A 17,603-nucleotide genomic window follows, 5' to 3' on the forward strand; every position below is an offset into this window, starting at 1 on the left:
TATTGGATGTATATAAACGTGGGCACACCTTTTTAGTGTAAAGTGAATTATTGAGATTTATTCTTTATTTTTCATTTTGCTCTTTGAAGTTTTCCACTTCACTTTCAGCTTTATTCACCAAACAAGCAAGATGCAAAGCAGCAGCAGGAGCGCGTGGGCTGTAGCTGTTGCGGTGGATCCGCAAGCGTAGATTCTGATTGCGTACGACCTCGTCCCGCAGCCTCCCAGGGTTATCTGCCTGCAGCAGTGCTGTAAGGAAGGGAGGAGACGTTTTCCAGCACCGGCAAGAGTGTTTACTTGTCTGCTAAGAAGGTGTTCAGAATGGTATCGATTAGCCTAAATGCTGATTTTAAGTGTTCAAATCGCTCTTAACTTTTAAAGGAGGTGGTGTATTTCGAGCTGACCTGTTTACCTGGAATCCTGCTTTAGCTCAGCGACTCTTCTTGTGCACCCCCAGCCTCTGCTGGCAGGGCGGTATGAGAAGCTGGAAGGTCCTTGACTTAGTGTAAACACTGCTTAGCAACAACTACAGCATCGGTGTGTTGTCAACATTATTCTCATCCTAACTCCAAAATGGCCCTGTACCAGCTACTCAGAAGAAAATGAACTTTATTCCAGCCGAAACCAGGACAACCCCAAACCCTCTGATTCTGGGTCTGCAACGGAAAAAACCAAACGACTTTGGGACTCCTGGGAAAGCCAAATCCGCCTGGATTTGTGCAGCTGGAAAGCAAAAAACTCACCCCATTTTCATGCACAAACCCACAACCAAAAGGTCACCCCTTTTTACGTTGTGGAAAAGCACTGAAACACACCCCAAACTGAGTATTTTGAAAAAGCAAAAAAACTCCCCAGTTTGGGGAAGATTGGGGGTGAAGCAGAGGCAGTTTGAGGGGCGTTGCTGGGGGTCCTCCCAGCGTGGATGATCTGGTGTGGATGCTCTGTTGCGGGTTATCCCAGGTGAGTTACCTGCTGTGGATCATCCTGGGTGGACTCCCTGGGGTAGGTCATCCCCACCCATGTCCCCCCATGCACCTCTGTACCCTCACCTACCCTCTCCCCGGCGTGTGTTTCTCCCCCCTATATGCCCCCCGCTGCTCCAGCCCGCCCCCTTCACCCATTCGAGTTTTTAACCCACGCGAGTTGTTTCCCCCCGCATCCCCTGCTCTTCTATCTCCTGTCCCGTTTCCCCCCGCATGCCCTGCTCTTCTATCTCCTGTCCCCTCCCCCAGATTCCTTTCCCTCCTCCATATTCCACACCCCCCCATCATCCGTCAGGCTCCAGACCCCTGGCATGCTGCCTGCACCCCATTCTCTGTCATTTTTTTTTTCTTCTTTTCTTTACAAGTTGTTGTTGTTTCTTTTAAATGATTAAACTGTTTTCGTTTCAAGCCATGAGTTTTCTCGCTTTTGCCCTTCCGATTGTCTCCCCGTCCCACTGGGGGCGGGGGAGCGAGTGAGCGGTCGCGTGGGGCTTTGTTGCTGGCTGGCGTTAAACCACGACACGAGGTGAGTTGCAAGCCCTGCCTGGCTAATGCTGGAGGCTCTCTATGTTCCTCCTGCTATCTTGACGGGCCGTCCTTGTTCTTCATTGCCGCTTTATAGCGAGCGCCTCTCGCTATAGTAGTAGGCAGTAGTACTGGGGCCGCGCAGGTACTGCGTGTTGCAGGCAGCAAAGGGCAATTGTGACGCTCGCTGGCGGGAGCGGCAAGGAGTGCGGAGCCACGCTCCTGTAGGGAGCAAAGATGGAACCTCGAGGGCTCTACGGTTGTCTGCTGAGGTCTGCTAATATCCCGACACGCCTCTTTGCTTTCCCTGCTTCACGTCGCATTACTTTGCGCGCCGGAGGGCGGGGCGGTAAGTAACACCGTGCAGCGTGTCTTCGATCCGAGACAAGCCCCGCACAAGAAGCCTTGCGTGCGTGCAGGATTAGGAGAGCAGAGTTCCGATAGCACGGAGGTGAGGAAAGGTGCGCCCACCCCCAACCGAGCCCCAGGGTCACCAGGGTATCGCTCGCTTGCAGGTGGGCCGCTCGCATCTGGTGCGCTGGGACGCGGCGTTTCCTGCTGGACAGAGCTGCCCCTCTGGCACAGAGCAGCTTTGGGTCTCTTGTGGCCTGCCTCCAGGCTGTCACCTGAACCAGGCGTTATGTTTTTGTTTTTTTTTTTTAAATCTCTCGCCAGCAGCTGTTGACTGGCTGCTTTCACTCCCGCAACCCTGATGCCACATGCAGAGGGATACAGCAGTCCCTGGGGCTTGCTCCAGGGGACCACCCCCCCCTCCCCCCTGCCGTTTGCAGGTCCCTGTGCTGCTTCTCCTCTCTAGATGATGGGGTGGGGGGGCAGGGACAGAAGCGACCACCCGAATTGTCTGTTGTTTGCACTTGACTGCTGTAAACGCTCCAGCCACTCGGGTGCTTTTTGGAACGGAGGCGATGAAGATGACTGCCCGGGCTGCGAGTGGGGAAAGGGCAGGGCAATGTAAGCCCTGTGCCCCCAGTAAGTAGCTGGCGCCTGTGGCTGGTCTCTACTGGGCTGAGCTGTCAGTCATCCCTCATCCAGCTGCTGCTCAGAAGAGGATGGTTACGGGGATGCGGATGCTGCTGCCCGGTGACCGAAGGTGGGAACTGGCGTTGGGGAGGGGCGCATGCGCGGTGGCGTGTGTCGGTGGGCTCCAGCTGTTGCCGGGCAACCAAGATGCGGTACAGCAGCTCGACAGCTGCGCATGCGTGGCGGCGCGTTGACGGTGCTCGACGCTGTTGCCGGGCAACCAAACCGCTTTACGGCAGCTCGGCAAGGGAGCATGCGCGCTGCGCCTTTTACGGCGCTGGCCGCTGTTGCCCGGCAACCAAAGCGCGACACGGCGCCTCCCCAACAGCGCATGCGTGACGGCACGGTTTACGATGCTCCTGCTGTTGCCTGGCAACCAAAACGCTTTACGGCAGCTCAGCAAGGGCGCATGCGCGCTGCGCCTTTTACGGCGCTGGCCGCTGTTGCCCGGCAACCAAAGCGCGACATGGCGCCTACCCAACAGCGCATGCGTGACGGCACGGTTTACGGCGCTCCTTCTGTTGCTCGGCAACCAAACCCGTTACGGCAGCTCAGCAAGGGCGCATGCGCGTTGCGCCTTTTACGGCGCTAGCCGCTGTTGCCTGGCAACCAAAGCGCGACGCGGCGCATCCCCAAGAGCGCATGCGTGACGGCACGGTTTACGGCGCTCCTTCTGTTGCTCGGCAACCAAAACGCTTTACGGCTGCTCGGAAAGGGCGCATGCGCCTTTGCCCGTTTACCGCGCTCGCTGCTGTTGCCCGGCAACCAAAGCGCGACACGACGCCTCTGCAATCGCGCATGCGTGGCGGTGCGGTTTACGGCCCCTCCTGTTGCCTAGCAACCAAAACGTGTTACGGCAGATCGGCAACCGCGCATGTGCCTTGGCGCGTTTACGACACTGGCCACTGTTGCCTGGCAACCAAAGCGCGACACGACGCCTCGGCAAACGCGCATGCGCGGCGCCGCGGTTTACGGCGCTCCTGCTGTCGCCTGGCAACCAAAACGCGGGCAGCCGCTCGGAGCCGCGCATGCGCGGTGGCGGCGCGTTTCGCCAGCGCTCTCTTCCGCCACCTATTGAACAGACTTCGGTACTGCAGCTGCGGTGCCGCCCGTGCGCGCTGCCGCCTTGTGCCAAGCGCTCGCCGCTGCCACCTCGCGGCCAATGTTCGGTACTGCAGCTCGGAGGCTGCGAGGGCGCGGGGCTGCCGCTGTCCTGCACCTGCCGTCCGACGGTAACGGCAGTGCGGCACCGGCGGCAGGTGCCGCCGCGCTCGTTGCTTCCTCCCGGTGAGGAAACGCCGCCGGCGAGGAAAGCTTGCACGGGCTGTCTCTGCCTGGCCTCCCTCTCCCCGCGGCGCGGGAGCACGAAGGGACAGGCGGGGCGCTTACCGGCTGCGGGCAGGAGCTGCTGCGGCTGAAGCTGGAGAGGCCACAGAAAGGTAGAGAAGAAGAAATGGAAGGCTGGCCGGCCAGCAGCTGCCCCCCGCTGCAGGCAAGAGAGAGCCTGCCTCTCCGCGTGTGGAAGGATCCCTCTTCGTAGTCCGCAGCAGGCCAGACCGCCCAGGTGCACCGCAGGGTCCGTACGCAGCACCGACGGTGCCGTACGGCCACGTAGCGTGCGAGCGAGCGAGGCTCCGTGCCTAGGAGGCCTCGTCCTGCAAGACCTATGAGACGCGTGTTCTCCTAGGGGGAGGACGGCCGCGCTGCCGGAGTTACAGAAGAGGAGGGGAGCGGGAGAGGAGCAGAAAGAAGCGTCTGAACTGGCAAATTCTCCTGGCAGTGCCAAGAACAAGAGCTGTGGCGAGCCCCGGGCCCTCGGGGCCCTGCCTCCCCTCTTCCGCGTTCTGGTCCCTCCCTGCCCCTCCCCTGGGCCCCTCTCTTTCCCACACCGCTGCCTTTTTTTTTTTTTCTTTTTCCTTTCCTCCCTTGTACCCCTGATACGGAAAAGCCGGTCGAAGAAACTCCCTAAGACTCGTTTTGGAGTTTTAGAAAGCAGGCGTTCTTCATTGCAGCGCTGGATGCACGGGGGATAGTTGCACCTAGCGTGCATGCCACAGCTTTAGCACAAACAGGTTATACAGAATAACTAATTGCATGTTAATCAGATTAGTATACATATACGTAAAAACGATGGCAACCGATTATCGTAGTACTGCCTACATCCGATCGCGCGCCGTGAAGGATCCATTTGAGACGAAGGGCTGCTTTTGCAACCACCGACCCATTGGAAGTTCTTGCTGGCTGTCCCCGAAGTCTTTATTCTTGTCCTTGTTCTTTGATCTTGAAGCTTAACGCAGTTTCAATCACCTGTGGTCAGTTTCAGCATTGTTCTCATCTAGCGTACAGGAACATCTAGTCATAAGAGCAAAGAACTGCAAAACTTAGGAGTACCTACCTCTGCTAGTTAATTGCTTGGCTATACTTTTGTCTATTGTTTCAGTCGTAGTGTTAGTATAAGATTTCTAATAATTATTTACCAAATCTCACTTTTGCAGTCACCTAGCAGCAAACCAGTTTCCACAGCTGGTACAAAATATTAAAACCATCCCAATATTTAGACGTGCCACACAGAATGTATGGAAATAGGCTATCAGAGGTGTCCGAGGGGCAGGGGGGGCGCCGGGGGGCGCCCCGAGACCCGGAGCAGACTCGCTGGCAGGACTCGATAGGCACGCGACTGACTGAATAAACGCTGGCCGCCCGTCCCCTTTGCCCTCCGGGCTGCGTTTGCGCTCCCTTTGCACGAGGCGAGGGGCCGTGAGGGAGCCCAGGGGAGGAGGAGGTGAGGCGCTGGGGGGGGGTCGGGCCGTGCACCCCCCCCCCCTCCCCCCGTTCCTGCTGGGCTCCAGCTGTTGCAAATATTCTGGTAAAGAAATCAAAATTTAATCCCATAGAAGAGTTAGGTTTGATTAAGAAGTAAAATTGTGAAGCATAACGTATAGGATCGTTAAGTTTGAAACGTAGCCATAGAAACTTTAGGAACCGTGTTACGCGTGACTCTAGGAACCTTAATAGTGTTAAAGTTTGAAATAGCTAACCCTAGAAACCTCACCAGGAAGTTACTGGTTTTTCTACGTTCTGTTTCAGGAAACTAAGGAAACCGTCATGGACACCAGTTTGCTGCTTGGAAACCCCCTTACCCTTCCCATCTCGATTTGAGTATCGAAGATTCCAGTCAGCAGAGCTAAGTGTAACTGGCCAATGATTGTTTTTAAATAAGAACATTGATAAGGTTATATAATCAAAGGACCGATCATTATAAAGGTTAAATTTAAGAACGAGCAGAGTATGCATTTTTACGGAAGGAGCTTAGGTAACAATGACCTGACAAGAAAAGCCTGTAAAAACGGATGGATTTTGATACTAAGCGGGACACGCCTTCGGAGGAGCGATCCCCCGTGTCCCCAGCGCTGCGATAAACAAAGTGCCTGCTTCTTAACTTCACGTTGGTGTTAAGGAGTTTTATTCCGGATTTCGGTAACGGTTTCGGCGACCCAGATGGGACCTTGCGAGTGAGACCGGACGAGATCGAGCGTCGATCGAACTCCGGCCGGCACCGAGGTATTCTCGGGGAGAACCATCACCCTCGACTCGCAAAGCTCCTCGCAGCGTTGCCTGGAAAAAAGGTAAGGCGCTGCTTCTTTGGAATTGGTTTGGAAAGCCTGCCCGTGAGGCGCGGCGAAAGCTTCGCAGGGTTGGGGCTTGGAGGGTACCCGTCTGCAGCGGAAGCCTAGGCGTCTGCCCGTAAGTCATAAGCGAAAGCTATTGCTGGGTTGGACTTTGTGTATTATTTGGGACAATTGTCATTTGCATTTGTTTGGTATTTGGTACTTGAATGTATATAAGTATAATGGCATTAGCAAAATTGTTTAAGAATAAGAGTGCAGGAAATAGAACTGCTGAAGAAAAGTTACCAAAAACATCACCGTTGGGACGTTTATTGGCACATTGGGGTGAATTGCAGGAAAAATGGTAAACAAACAGAACTTGGAGTTACCATATTATATTGCAGTTCCTGTTGTTTTGTAGGAGAGAGAGTAAATGGAATAAAGTGCCATATGTAGATTTGTTCTTTTTAAGTGAACGTATCTGACGGGGACCGGAGGGGAGTCTCCCAGCAGAACCTCTGGTTACAGCTAAACTGGGAGAACAGAAAATTGAATTTGAATTGACACTCGGGTCACCTTTTCAGTTTTAAATACCTTAGAGGGAGAGTTAAGTTTTGAAGAAATTGGTGGTGTCGGTGCAACAAGTGAACGAGAAACTAGACCCTTCTTTAAATCTTTAACAATGAAATTAGGAAAGCAACGGGTCACTCAGCAGTTTTTGTTATGTGCCAAATTCTCCTAAAATCCTGTTAAGGAGAGATCTATCTGAGAACTTAGAGGCAGAAATTAAATTTAAAAATGGAGAGATTAAAACTTTAATTCCAGAAACTAAACGTATCGAAGCAGTGGCTTTGTTGTTAACAGGACGCTTACCGACAGCGGAAGATTATACCAGTCAAAGTATAATGCTGTAATTCCAATCGTCTGGACTGGGAAGCTCCCGGTAAATCCAAAAAGCAGAACCTGTGAGAGTTGATTTAAAGCCAGGATCGAATCCGGTAAGAATTAAACGATACCCCCTAAAACCGGAAAGTCGGAAAGGGTTAGTAATGGTAATACAAAAATTTTTAAGATACAAATTGTTAATAGAATGTGAATCCAGATATAACACCCCCATCTCGCCTGTTAAAAGGCTAATGAAAAAGATGATAGATTAGTTCAAGACCTCCTCAGAGCAATAAATCAAATAGTACAAGATATTCATCCGGTAGTAGCAAATCCTTATGCTTTGTTAACAACCCTAACGGAGAAACAAGAATGGTTCACAGTGTTAGAGGGAAAAGATGCCTTTTTCCGTATTCCCTTGGATCCTGATAGTCAAGAGGTTTTTGCTTTGGAATGGGAAAATCCTGAGACTGGGAGAAAAACCACAATATACGTGGACAGTCTTGCCTCAAGGCTTTAAGAATAGTCTTACCGTGTTTGGAAGTCAATTGGCACGAGAAGTAGGGATTTGGCAGAAAGAAAATAATCAAGAAATCTTGCTGAAATATATGGATGATCTGTTAAGTGTAGCTGAGACGGAAGAACGATGCACAAAGTTAACTATTAACTTTTTGAACTTTTGGGGAATCGGTGGATATTGAGTGTCAAAAGAAAAAAACCAGATAACCCAGAAAGAAGAAACTTATTTAAATGAGTTTTAAAATCCTAAAAGGACAGAGACAATTGGGAACTGAGAGAAAAGAGGCAATTTGTCGTCTCCCCGAACCTAAGACTAAAAAAATGAATGACGAGCATTTCCGGGAATGGTTGAGTGGTGTCACCTGTAGATTATAAATTGTGGCTTGCTGGCCCGACCTTTATAGGAGCAGCTCAAAACCTCAAACAACGGATCGTACCGATGCCGAGAAAGCTACTTTCCAAGAATGGAAACAGGCTGTAATCGGGGTGCCAGCCCTAGGCCTGCCAGATCTCACAAAGACACTTGAACTTTTTGCTCGTGAAAGAAAAGGTATAGCTCTGGGTATCCTGGCGCAATATTTAGGGCCAAGTGGGCGAGCGGTGGCCTACTTCTCGAAGCGATTAGGTAATGTGAGTCTGGGATGCTCTGGTCGTCCGAGAGCCGTCGCTGCAACTGTGCTACTGATCCAGGAAGCTCGTAAGTTCACCTGAGGACAAAGGATTAGAGGACAAAGGATTACTGTACGTTTCCCATACGATAACTGTTGTGCTAAAACAGAAAGGGGGGCATTGGTTATCCCCTAGCAGGATGCTGAAATACCAAGTGGCGTTGCTGGAACAAGATGATGTTTACCTAAAAACTACTACCGCCGTTAACCCTGTTGCGTTTTCAACAACTGATCAAGTTAAAGGAGAACTGGAACGTGACTGCTTGCAGACAATCGAAAGAGTTTACTCCGGCTGACTGGATCTCTGAGATGTGCCGCTAGAAGAAACAGATTGGGAACTATATGCCGACGGAAGCGGTTCCGTCTGTGAAGGAAAACGTTTATCAAGACAGACAGTAACTACCGAGGAGGTAATTGCGTTGCCAACTTTGCCTTCGACGATATCTGCCCAAAAGGCTGAATCGATAGCTCTTCTTCGAGCTCTGGAACCAAGTCAAGGAAAGCGAGTCAACACTTGGACAGACTCAAAGTACGCTTTTGGAGTAGTACGTGCACATGGAGCGATACGGAGAGAAAGAGGACCGTTATCTGCACGAGGAACCACCATTCAGCACGCAGAACAAACACCGAAATTGTTAGACACCATTCAAAAACCAACAGCAGTCACGATAATGCACTGTAAAGCACATCAGTTAGGTAAGACCGGTCCGAACGCAGGTAACCGACTGGCTGATAAAGCTGCTAAAGAGGCTGCGGAAAAAGGCATCCTAGCACTAGTTCCAGAGAAAAGTATAAAATTGCCTAAAGAAACTCCAAATTATAACGAAAAAGATGAAGAATTAATTATTAGATCGCAGGCTAACAAAATGAAACAGGATAGGCTGTAACACCGACAGGTCAAATAATAGTCCCACCCACAATAATAAGAGAAATTGCCCGAGCTGAACATCACAAAGTATACTGGGGAACAGAAAGTGAAATATGTCAAAGATTGTTTAAACAATTAGAAGCGGATGTGAAATTTATATATAAAAATATCCCCGAATCAGTACTAAGATCATCTTTGGGATTATGAAATAAGGAAAATTTTTAGGAGAATATTAGCAAATTGATTTTATAGAATTGCCTTGAAAAGAAGGATCTATCCTAGTTTTAGTTGCTATCTTTACTGGGTGGCCCGAGGCTTTCCCTTGTCGCACCAACAAAGCAAGGGAAGTACTCAAAGTCTTGCTCAAAGAGATAATACCAAAATATGGGGTGCCTGTAGGAATGTCATCTGACAATGGCCCTCATTTTATAGCAAAGATTGTGAGACAAGTTGAGCAAAGTATTATCTATAGATTGAGACTATCACACCCCATATAGACCACAAGCAAGTGGGGGGGCGGGGGGGGGGGGCAGAGAGAGGGGGGCGGAGAGAGAGAGAGAGATTGAGAATGAACTATACCCTTAAGCAACAGTCGAGTAAAATTTGTCAGGAAACCTCACTCCTCACATGGGTTAAAGCATTACCCATGGCTCTATTAAGAATCAGAGTATAGCCAGGAGAGAAAGAAAATTTAAGTCATTATGAAATGTTGTATGAAAGACCATATCAAGAGTCCTGTGTTCTGAGTATCTTGAGTGCCTTTGGAGATATGTTTTTAAAAGGTGTTATGATTTCTTTAAGCAATTCTTTTCAAGAGCTTTGTCAGTATGTCTCCACAGCTGGACCCTTAGAATTGGACGTAGCAGCGCATCCCTTCCGACCAGGAGATTGAATATCTATAAAATCACTGAGAAGCGGAAAGGACCGTCTCGAGTCATTTTAACAACCCTTATAGCAGTAAAGGTCTGGGAGAAGAACCTTGGCTTCATTATTCAAGAATAAAGAAAGCACCAACAAGAAACCGGAAGTCTAAAGAAACTGGCCCTTTCAAACTGAAAATCTATAAGTAAGTTTCACATTATCTGTTTGGGAAAACAGCTGTGTAAAGTTGATAATATTGGGGTTGCTCTTAGGAATATTGTCGAGGGCAATAATCTTTTTGTGTTTAGAGGGCGTATGCATTTTTTTTGAGGGGTTCTAAACATGAGATAAACAAAATGAAACAATTATTGTTTGAGCTATTAATCTTGAGATTAACCGTTTTTGTAATTTGGATTAAAAAAAAAAAAATCTAGTTTTGTAACTGATTCAAAGTTTTGTAAAGACACAAAATTTAACCTCAGTAACAGCCTGCCTTCCGATTCCAAAGTCAGATGAAAATCTAGTTCCGTGGAGAATACTGACATTGAATTTAACCAAAACTTGAGAAAAGATGCAGAACAATGAGAATCATTTTAGCAAATTAAATGGGATGGATTTAAAAGGCAATTTTTTTTTTTTTTAATTTGAAAGAAGGAATTACAGCGTTGTGAATTATAACATTACCAAACCATCCACCTCATGGACAAAAGAATTCATTTAATCGCCCTTCGGGAGAAACTTGTACAAGCAGCCCTTGGGGCTGTCAGTTGCCAAAACCGTAGAGACAAGTGCAAAAAGGAACTTTGGATCATATTTAAAATATAAAACGATGTCTAGAATTTACTGGAGTTCCAGGATCCTTGTTCGAGCCACCCAGAGTCGGGACCATCTATGGAAATTTAGACTGGTTTAGACAACCAGAGAAAAATCACACATCCTAAACAGAGCTGAATGAAGGTTTATACTTGCAGCTCTTCTGACCCCAAACTCCAAAGACTTTCTCTAGTAGCTAAAGCTCTAAGATGGGGATGTATTTGTAGAAAGTATAATAATATTTGACATGATCTTTGGTCCCCTCTTCGGGACCAAACGGAAAAAATTTCGCTTGGAGTTGACTGTATTAAAGGACAGGTGAAAAGTTCAGGCTTAACTGTTTGGGTGACTAGTGACGATATATGATCCACTCACCTTTTCATGAAGGAGAAAGGCAAATCGTGGACTTTTAGACTTAATAACTCTATCCTCTCTCTGGAAGAAATCTCCCTTGTGGCCTCGCTGGTGGACCTGGGTAAATGGAAAAGATGATACCTGGCAATGGCCAAGTCTTAGAACTAAAATAAGAGGGGTATTAAAATCTGTATTTTGACCCCAGTTAACAGCTCTTCCCAATCAGCTGACTCTTGACATCTTTCATTCAATCAAGGAAGTGCCTGCTGCTTAAGTTCACATTGGTGTCGAGGAGTTTTGTTCCGGATTTGGGTACCACAGCTGCGGGCCGGGGCTGGAGGAGCCGCAGGTGCGGGCAGTGAGGCTGATGGGGACGGCCCCTCCCTGGCCAGGGGGGGCTGCCGGGGGAGGGGCCGGGGCGGGGCCGGTGGGAGCCCAGGCAGGAGCGGAGCGGCGGCCGGGGTGCGGCTGCCCCTCGGGAGAAGGTGAGCGGGGCCGGGCGCCCCTCGGACCGCGAACGTCGGAGGCGGGGGTGGCCCGGGGGGGGGTGGGGGCCGCCGGTGCCGAGGCCGAGCCCTGGGGGCTCACAGGGGGGCTGGGAGCACGTGCGCGGGGGGGGGGGGCTCACAGGGTGGCTGGGAGCGCGCGCGAGGGGGGGGGGGCTCACAGGGCGGCTGGGAGCACGTGCGCGCGGGGGGGTGCTCACCGGGCCCCGTGGCGGGGCTGCGCAGTCGGCCGGCGGGTTCCGGGGAAAGCCCCGAGGAGGACGGCGGGGTCCGTGTGGGACGCACGGAGCGGCATCGGGGCCGCGCCGTGCCGAAGCGGCGGCGGGGGGTGCCGCGCCGTGCCGGAGCCGGGCGGCGAAAGCGCGCCGGAGCTGCCCGGAGCGGCGCTGGGGGCTCGGCGGGAACTGCGGCTGCGCCGGCGTGGGGGTGGGCGGAAACGGAAGCGGCGTCCCCTCGGGGTCCGGCAGCAGGGCAGGCTGCCTCCCGGGGCATGCCGGGAGCTGTAGTTTTCGCGGACTCGGCGGCCGGGCGGCAGCGTGGCTCTCGGGCGCGGCGTAGTCCTCGCTGCCGCCGCGGCCCCCGGAGTCCGACCAGGTCAGACGCAGGAGCGTTACCGGTTTCGTGTGGTTTTCCGCGGGCTTCCCGCTGCGCCCGCTCCCCGACCAGCCGTGCGGCCGCGCCTCCCGGGCGCATGCGCCGTCCTGCGCGTGGGGCAGCCCGGCGTTCCTTCGCCGGCTCTGACCCCTCCGGCGCACGCGCGGTCCCTGGGAGCAGCGTGGTGGCGCGCAGGGCGCGGGTCTCGGCGGCAGCGCGCGAGCGCCGGGACCGCGGGTGAGGCGAGCGATCCCCTCCGGCGGGGGCGGGGGGTGCCTCCTGCCCGCTGGCCGCGCGGGGCTGGCGGGACGGGAAGCTGCGAAGCGGCCGCCGCGGCAGGCTCCCGGTCCGCCGGAGGCGAGCCGGACCAGGGCAGCGCCCGGCAGTTCCCCGAGAGCCGATAGAAGGGAAGAGGGGACGGAGGCGGGCACCCCCCAGGCGCGGCCAGCGGGCGCCTCCCCGAGTCGCCGGAGCTCCCCCGGCGCCTTCGCTCGGCCCGTGCGGCTGCCCCCAGCTCCAGCCCCTCCCCTGAAGCCTGCCTGTGCTGTAGCCGCAGGCAGCCCCCGAGCCCTGTCGTGAGGGCAGCAAGCTGGCCCTGCGATGTTCTTGAGTCTCCCTGAACGTGGGTGCCGTTAGCAGCGGCGCGGGGAACGAGCGGCGTCTGCGGAAGCCCCTGCGGAAGGAGGGGCTCCGGCCAGGGTCGAGCTACGGTAATAAGGGTGGCTGCTGCCTCTTTCCCTCTCCCAGAGGTCACGCTGTGAGTGCGGTTGTCCGTTCGTCCCCGGGGATGCCGTTGACTGCAGCAGCCTCAGGCTTGCGTGGGCTGTCTCTGCCTGGCCTCCCTCTCCTCGCGGCACGGGAGCACAGAGGGACAGGCGGAGCGCTTACTGGCTGTGGACGGGAGCTGCTGAAGCTGGAGAGGCCACAGAAAGGTAAAGAAGAAGAAACGGAAGGCCATCTGGCTGGCAGCTGCCTCCCGCTGCAGCCAAGAGAGAGCCTGCCTCTCTGGGTGTGGGAGGATCCCGCCTCGTAGTCCACAGCAGGTCAGACCGCCAGGGTCTGTATGCATGACCAGCAGCGCGGTACGGCCACGTAGTGAGCGAGCGAGCGAGCGAGGCTACGTGTCTAGGAGGCCTCATCTCGTAAGAGCTGTGAGGCGCTCGCGTGTTCCGTTATGTGGAGGACAGCCAAGCGACTGGAGTTACAGAAGAGGAGGGGAGGAGAGAAGGAGAAAGAAGCGTCTGAACTGGCAAGGTCTCCTGGCAGCTCCAAGAGCGAGAGCTGTGGTGAGTCCTGGGCCCTCGGGGCCCTGTCGCTCCTCTTGTGCCTCCCGGTCCCTCCCTCCCCCTCTCCTGACCCCCTCGCTTTCTCATGCTGCTGTGACGTTTGGTTTCTCTTTTTTCTTTTTTTTTAGTTTGCTTCCCTGTGCCTCCTCTCTTCTGTCTCTTCTCTTGTCCTGCTCCCTCTTCCTCCCCCCCTTCCTCTCTCTCTCTCTCATTCGACTGCCCCCCTTTCTTTTTCTCTTTGCGTTCTTGTCCTGCTCCCTCTCCCCCCCCGCCCCCATCCCCGTCTTTGTCCTGCAGCCAGTCGCTGTTTTTTCCTTTTCCATCTCCTTGTCCTGATCTGCATCCGCCTCTTTCCCTGCCTCCCAATTTCTCTGGCCTGTTCCCCTGGCGTTCTTTTCGTCTCTGCGCCTGTACGTGCCGCGCTGTGTCCCTGCCTTCCTATCTCTCTTCTTCCTACTTTCTGTTTCTCTGTCTGTCCCTTTGTCTTGCTCGCTGTTGCTGTTTATTTTTGTCATTCTGGATCTCGCTGTCCCCGTCCTCCTTCCTGTTCGTCTCTTACTCTCTGTGACCCTTTGTGCTGCTTCCTGCCCCTTTTTTAGTCACCCTCCCTCTGTCTGCAGGGCTCCTGATACCTCTCTTTCTAAGTTTCCCAACCCCCTGTGCTTCTCACGGTCTCTGTCTCTGTCAGTGTCTCTCTCTCTCCTTCTCATTGTTCTTGTCTGTCGCGCTGTCTTGCTTCCTGTCCCGTCGTTTCTCGCTGTATCCCTTTGTCCCGCTCCCTGCTCGTATTCGTATTCCTCTCTGTCCTGAGGACCGTCCCAGTTTTTTATCTCCGTCCTGCCGCTGTCCTGATTTTTCCTTCTCTGCCATGTTCCCTGTCCCTCTTTCTGTCCCTTTTCCTCTGTCCCTGCTGCTTATTTCTCCATCTCTGTCCAGACCCCTGTCCCTTCCCCCCCCCCGCCTTGCTGTCCCTCTGCCTTGCTTTCTTTCGCTACTTTTTCTGTCTGTCTTTCTCTGCCCCGTTCCCTCTCCCGCCCTTTCTAACTGTGTCCGCCTGTCCAGCTAGCCTAGCTGTCGCTTCTTTCTTTTTTCTGTTCCTCAGTACTTTTTCCTTTTTCCGTCTCTCTCTCCCACTGCCCATCGCAGTTGGTTTTTTCCCCTCCGATGCTGGCCTGCTCTTTGTCCCTTTTGTCTCTCTGTGTCCTTCTGTCATGCTCCCTGTGTCTATTTAATCCCTTCATCTCTGTCCTGCAGCCCGTCGCTATTTTTTTTTTCCCTCTTCCGTCCCTTTGTCCTGCTCCCCGTCCTTGTCTCTCTTTCCCTTGGTTCTGCCTCCCGTCCTTTTTTCCTTTCTTGCTCCATCTCTCTGTCCTGCTCCCTATCCCTCCCGCGCTCTCTCCGTTTCTGTGTCCTTCTCCTTGCCTTTCCCCACGGTCTCTGTCTTGTACCCTCTTTGGTTTTCTTGTTTTCTGGGTGGCTGGGCCCGGCTGCCCGCGGGGGTGCTTCGGCTGGGGGTTTGGGGTGGGGGCCTGGCCGTGCCGGTGGTGGCGGGGAAATAAAGCCTGAAACGGCAATCGTGAAGCGACGCCCTGCCTGTGCTGGGGCTGCCCCGCAGAGGCGTGGGGCCGGGCCCTCCGCAGGTCCCGAGCACTCCCCGAAACTACGTGTGGGGCCCCGGGGGTGCAGGGCTGTGGGGTGGCTACGCTCAGCGTCGCCCGTGGGCGCTGCAGGGTCAGAAACGGAGAACAAGTTTTCTGTTCCTGGGTCTTGACAAGAGGCTCGCGTGGCTGATGTGGGGGCTCGGAAACAGACCGAGCTGCGTGGCTTTGGGCCCAGAAACAGAGGTCCGGCCCTGCGTGTTTGGGCCTTGAGAACAGGTTCAGCAGCCGGGTTTTTTGGCTCCCAAATGGGCCCCGAGTCAGCTGGTGTGGGGGCCAAAAGCGGGAGCCGGCTTGGCTGGTTTTGCAGGCGGGTGGGAGGGTGTTGGGGGCTGCGGGGGGAAGCGGGGGGCGGGCAGGGTGCGTGGACCCTCCCCGGAGATGGGGGTCTGGTTGTGTCGGACGCCGAAGTTTGGGAGTCCGGCACGCAGCAGGCCGAACTCAACATCTGTGATGGTCTGTGGGGGGGAAAGGTGCTTTTCAGACCCCCCGTGCCCTCTTTGAGTCCAGCTCTTCTTTCTGCGCTGCTCAGAATAGTTGTTAGGTAATTAATCGTGCAAACTAACGAATATTTATTTGGCGTGTAACTCTGATGTTTAATCCTAATGCTCCAGTTTTGACAGCAGTTGATACACAACCTTATGGAAAGCCCAGACCGTTGCACGTAGCTGGAGCTTGTAAGGAGAAGCAGCTGAAATCAGCCGGAGCTTCAGTGCGGAGCTGGGGCTTCAACGAGCCAGAACTGTAGCAAGCGGGAGCTGGAACGAGGCGGGGTGTCCGCTGTCTGGAGCGTGCATTAGCCAGAGGCAAAAGTACCTGCGGCTGTAACGAGCAGGAGGCGCGATTAGCTGGAGCGTCTTTTCGCTGGAGCGTCCGTCGGCCGGACTGCGCTCCCAGCACGGCGGGAGAGCGGCCGGGCGCGGGCAGGGCTGTCCGCAGCAAGCAGCTCCGAGCAGCAGGGAGGTGAGTTGTCCTTCTGCCAGCGGGGAGCCCGGCCTCTTCCCTCGGGCATGCAATCCACGCCGCGCTCCTCTCTCTGCGTGGAGGGTCTCTCCCGGTCCGTTCCCGCGGGCAGAAGCGAGGTGGGGGTCCCCCGTCTCTCCTGGGGCAGCCCCCCCCGCGAGGGGGCGCGGGCGAGGTGTCGTCGTCCCCTCGGTACCGGGCAAAGGGGAGAGAAACCGGCCGGCGGGAGCTCCTGGGGTGCAGAGCCCTTCCGGCAGAATCCTCCCCTGTCTTTTTACCGTTGGCTGGGTGTGACAAGCAGGTTCATTTCTTTGTCTCCTCTTCTGCCAGCGTCACCTTCCGCATCACACAAAGAAAATCCTGCGTGGTCAATTCCGCTTGCTGCTCAGGTAATCGCACGTATCGGGCTGGGGGAGCGGAGAGAAACACTTGCGAGTTTGAGGGCGCTACAGATGCTCCACGTTAAACCCACAGAGAAGGCAAATTTGCTGCTAGTGCAGAAAAGGTGATGGAAAAATTGCTGTTAACAGATCGTGCCCTGTTCCTGAACTGGTCCCTTGATGTGTTTTTGTTTCAGGGGAAAGAATGAAATTTCCTGTCTGGTAAATTCAGAGCTGCCTGTTAGCTCCTTCAAGGTCGCGTGTTTCTCTTCTCTCTGTTCATACTGATTTGATGGGCAAGTTGGAAATAGCCTTTTACTTTTTTATGTATAAGTGAATTTTTAGGAATATGTGGTGTCCCTGTAGTTCAATTTTGAGCACCTAGATGCCAGTAGAAATGTAATGAGCGAAACATGAGGGGAACTGGTACTTAAACTTGATTTTTATTTGGGGTTTTTTTTTTTCCTTCCCCATTAAGAGTGTTGATGGCATGTTGTCCCGTGGGACAATCCCCATTCCGTTCAGCGGAGTCTTCAGTCTAGGACTTTTAAGTAAACAAGTTTGTCCTTCCAAAAAGGGCCTAGTCATTCCTAGGACCGAGGCATAGAGTTGGAGAGTCGCTTAAGTACGTGATCGGAATTAAAGCCAACTTTCAGTTGATGTTGCTGCTGTTGGTCTTTGCTTTCATTGACTTCTCCACCACTCCCTCGTGGTTGGGAGCTCTGAATCGTAATGTTTTTCGGTCTCTAACGCATTTCCACCCCCACCCCCCAAAAAAAGGAGAGGCAGTGTCTAAAAGTTAATTAGTTTCCTCACAAATGCATGAGTAAATAAAATTTGAGTTATGATGATTAAAACCATATAAATGACACCAGTCTTGCAGATCTGGACTATTTCTGAACAGGCATTCAGCGCACACGGAAGTCGTCAGGGTACGGATCACCTGCGCTTCATGCTCTGACAAGACAAAATGCTGAGGCAGGGATGAGCTCTGAAAGAAGAAGAAGAAAAAAAAAAAAAGAAGGCTACAGGGTCACGGTTTTGTTTTGTTGTTGTTTGATTTTAGAGAGTGCAATATTGACTGGTGCCAG

The sequence above is a fragment of the Haliaeetus albicilla genome, chromosome 6 (genome assembly GCF_947461875.1).
Source record: "Haliaeetus albicilla chromosome 6, bHalAlb1.1, whole genome shotgun sequence".
Classification (NCBI taxonomy): domain Eukaryota; kingdom Metazoa; phylum Chordata; class Aves; order Accipitriformes; family Accipitridae; genus Haliaeetus; species Haliaeetus albicilla.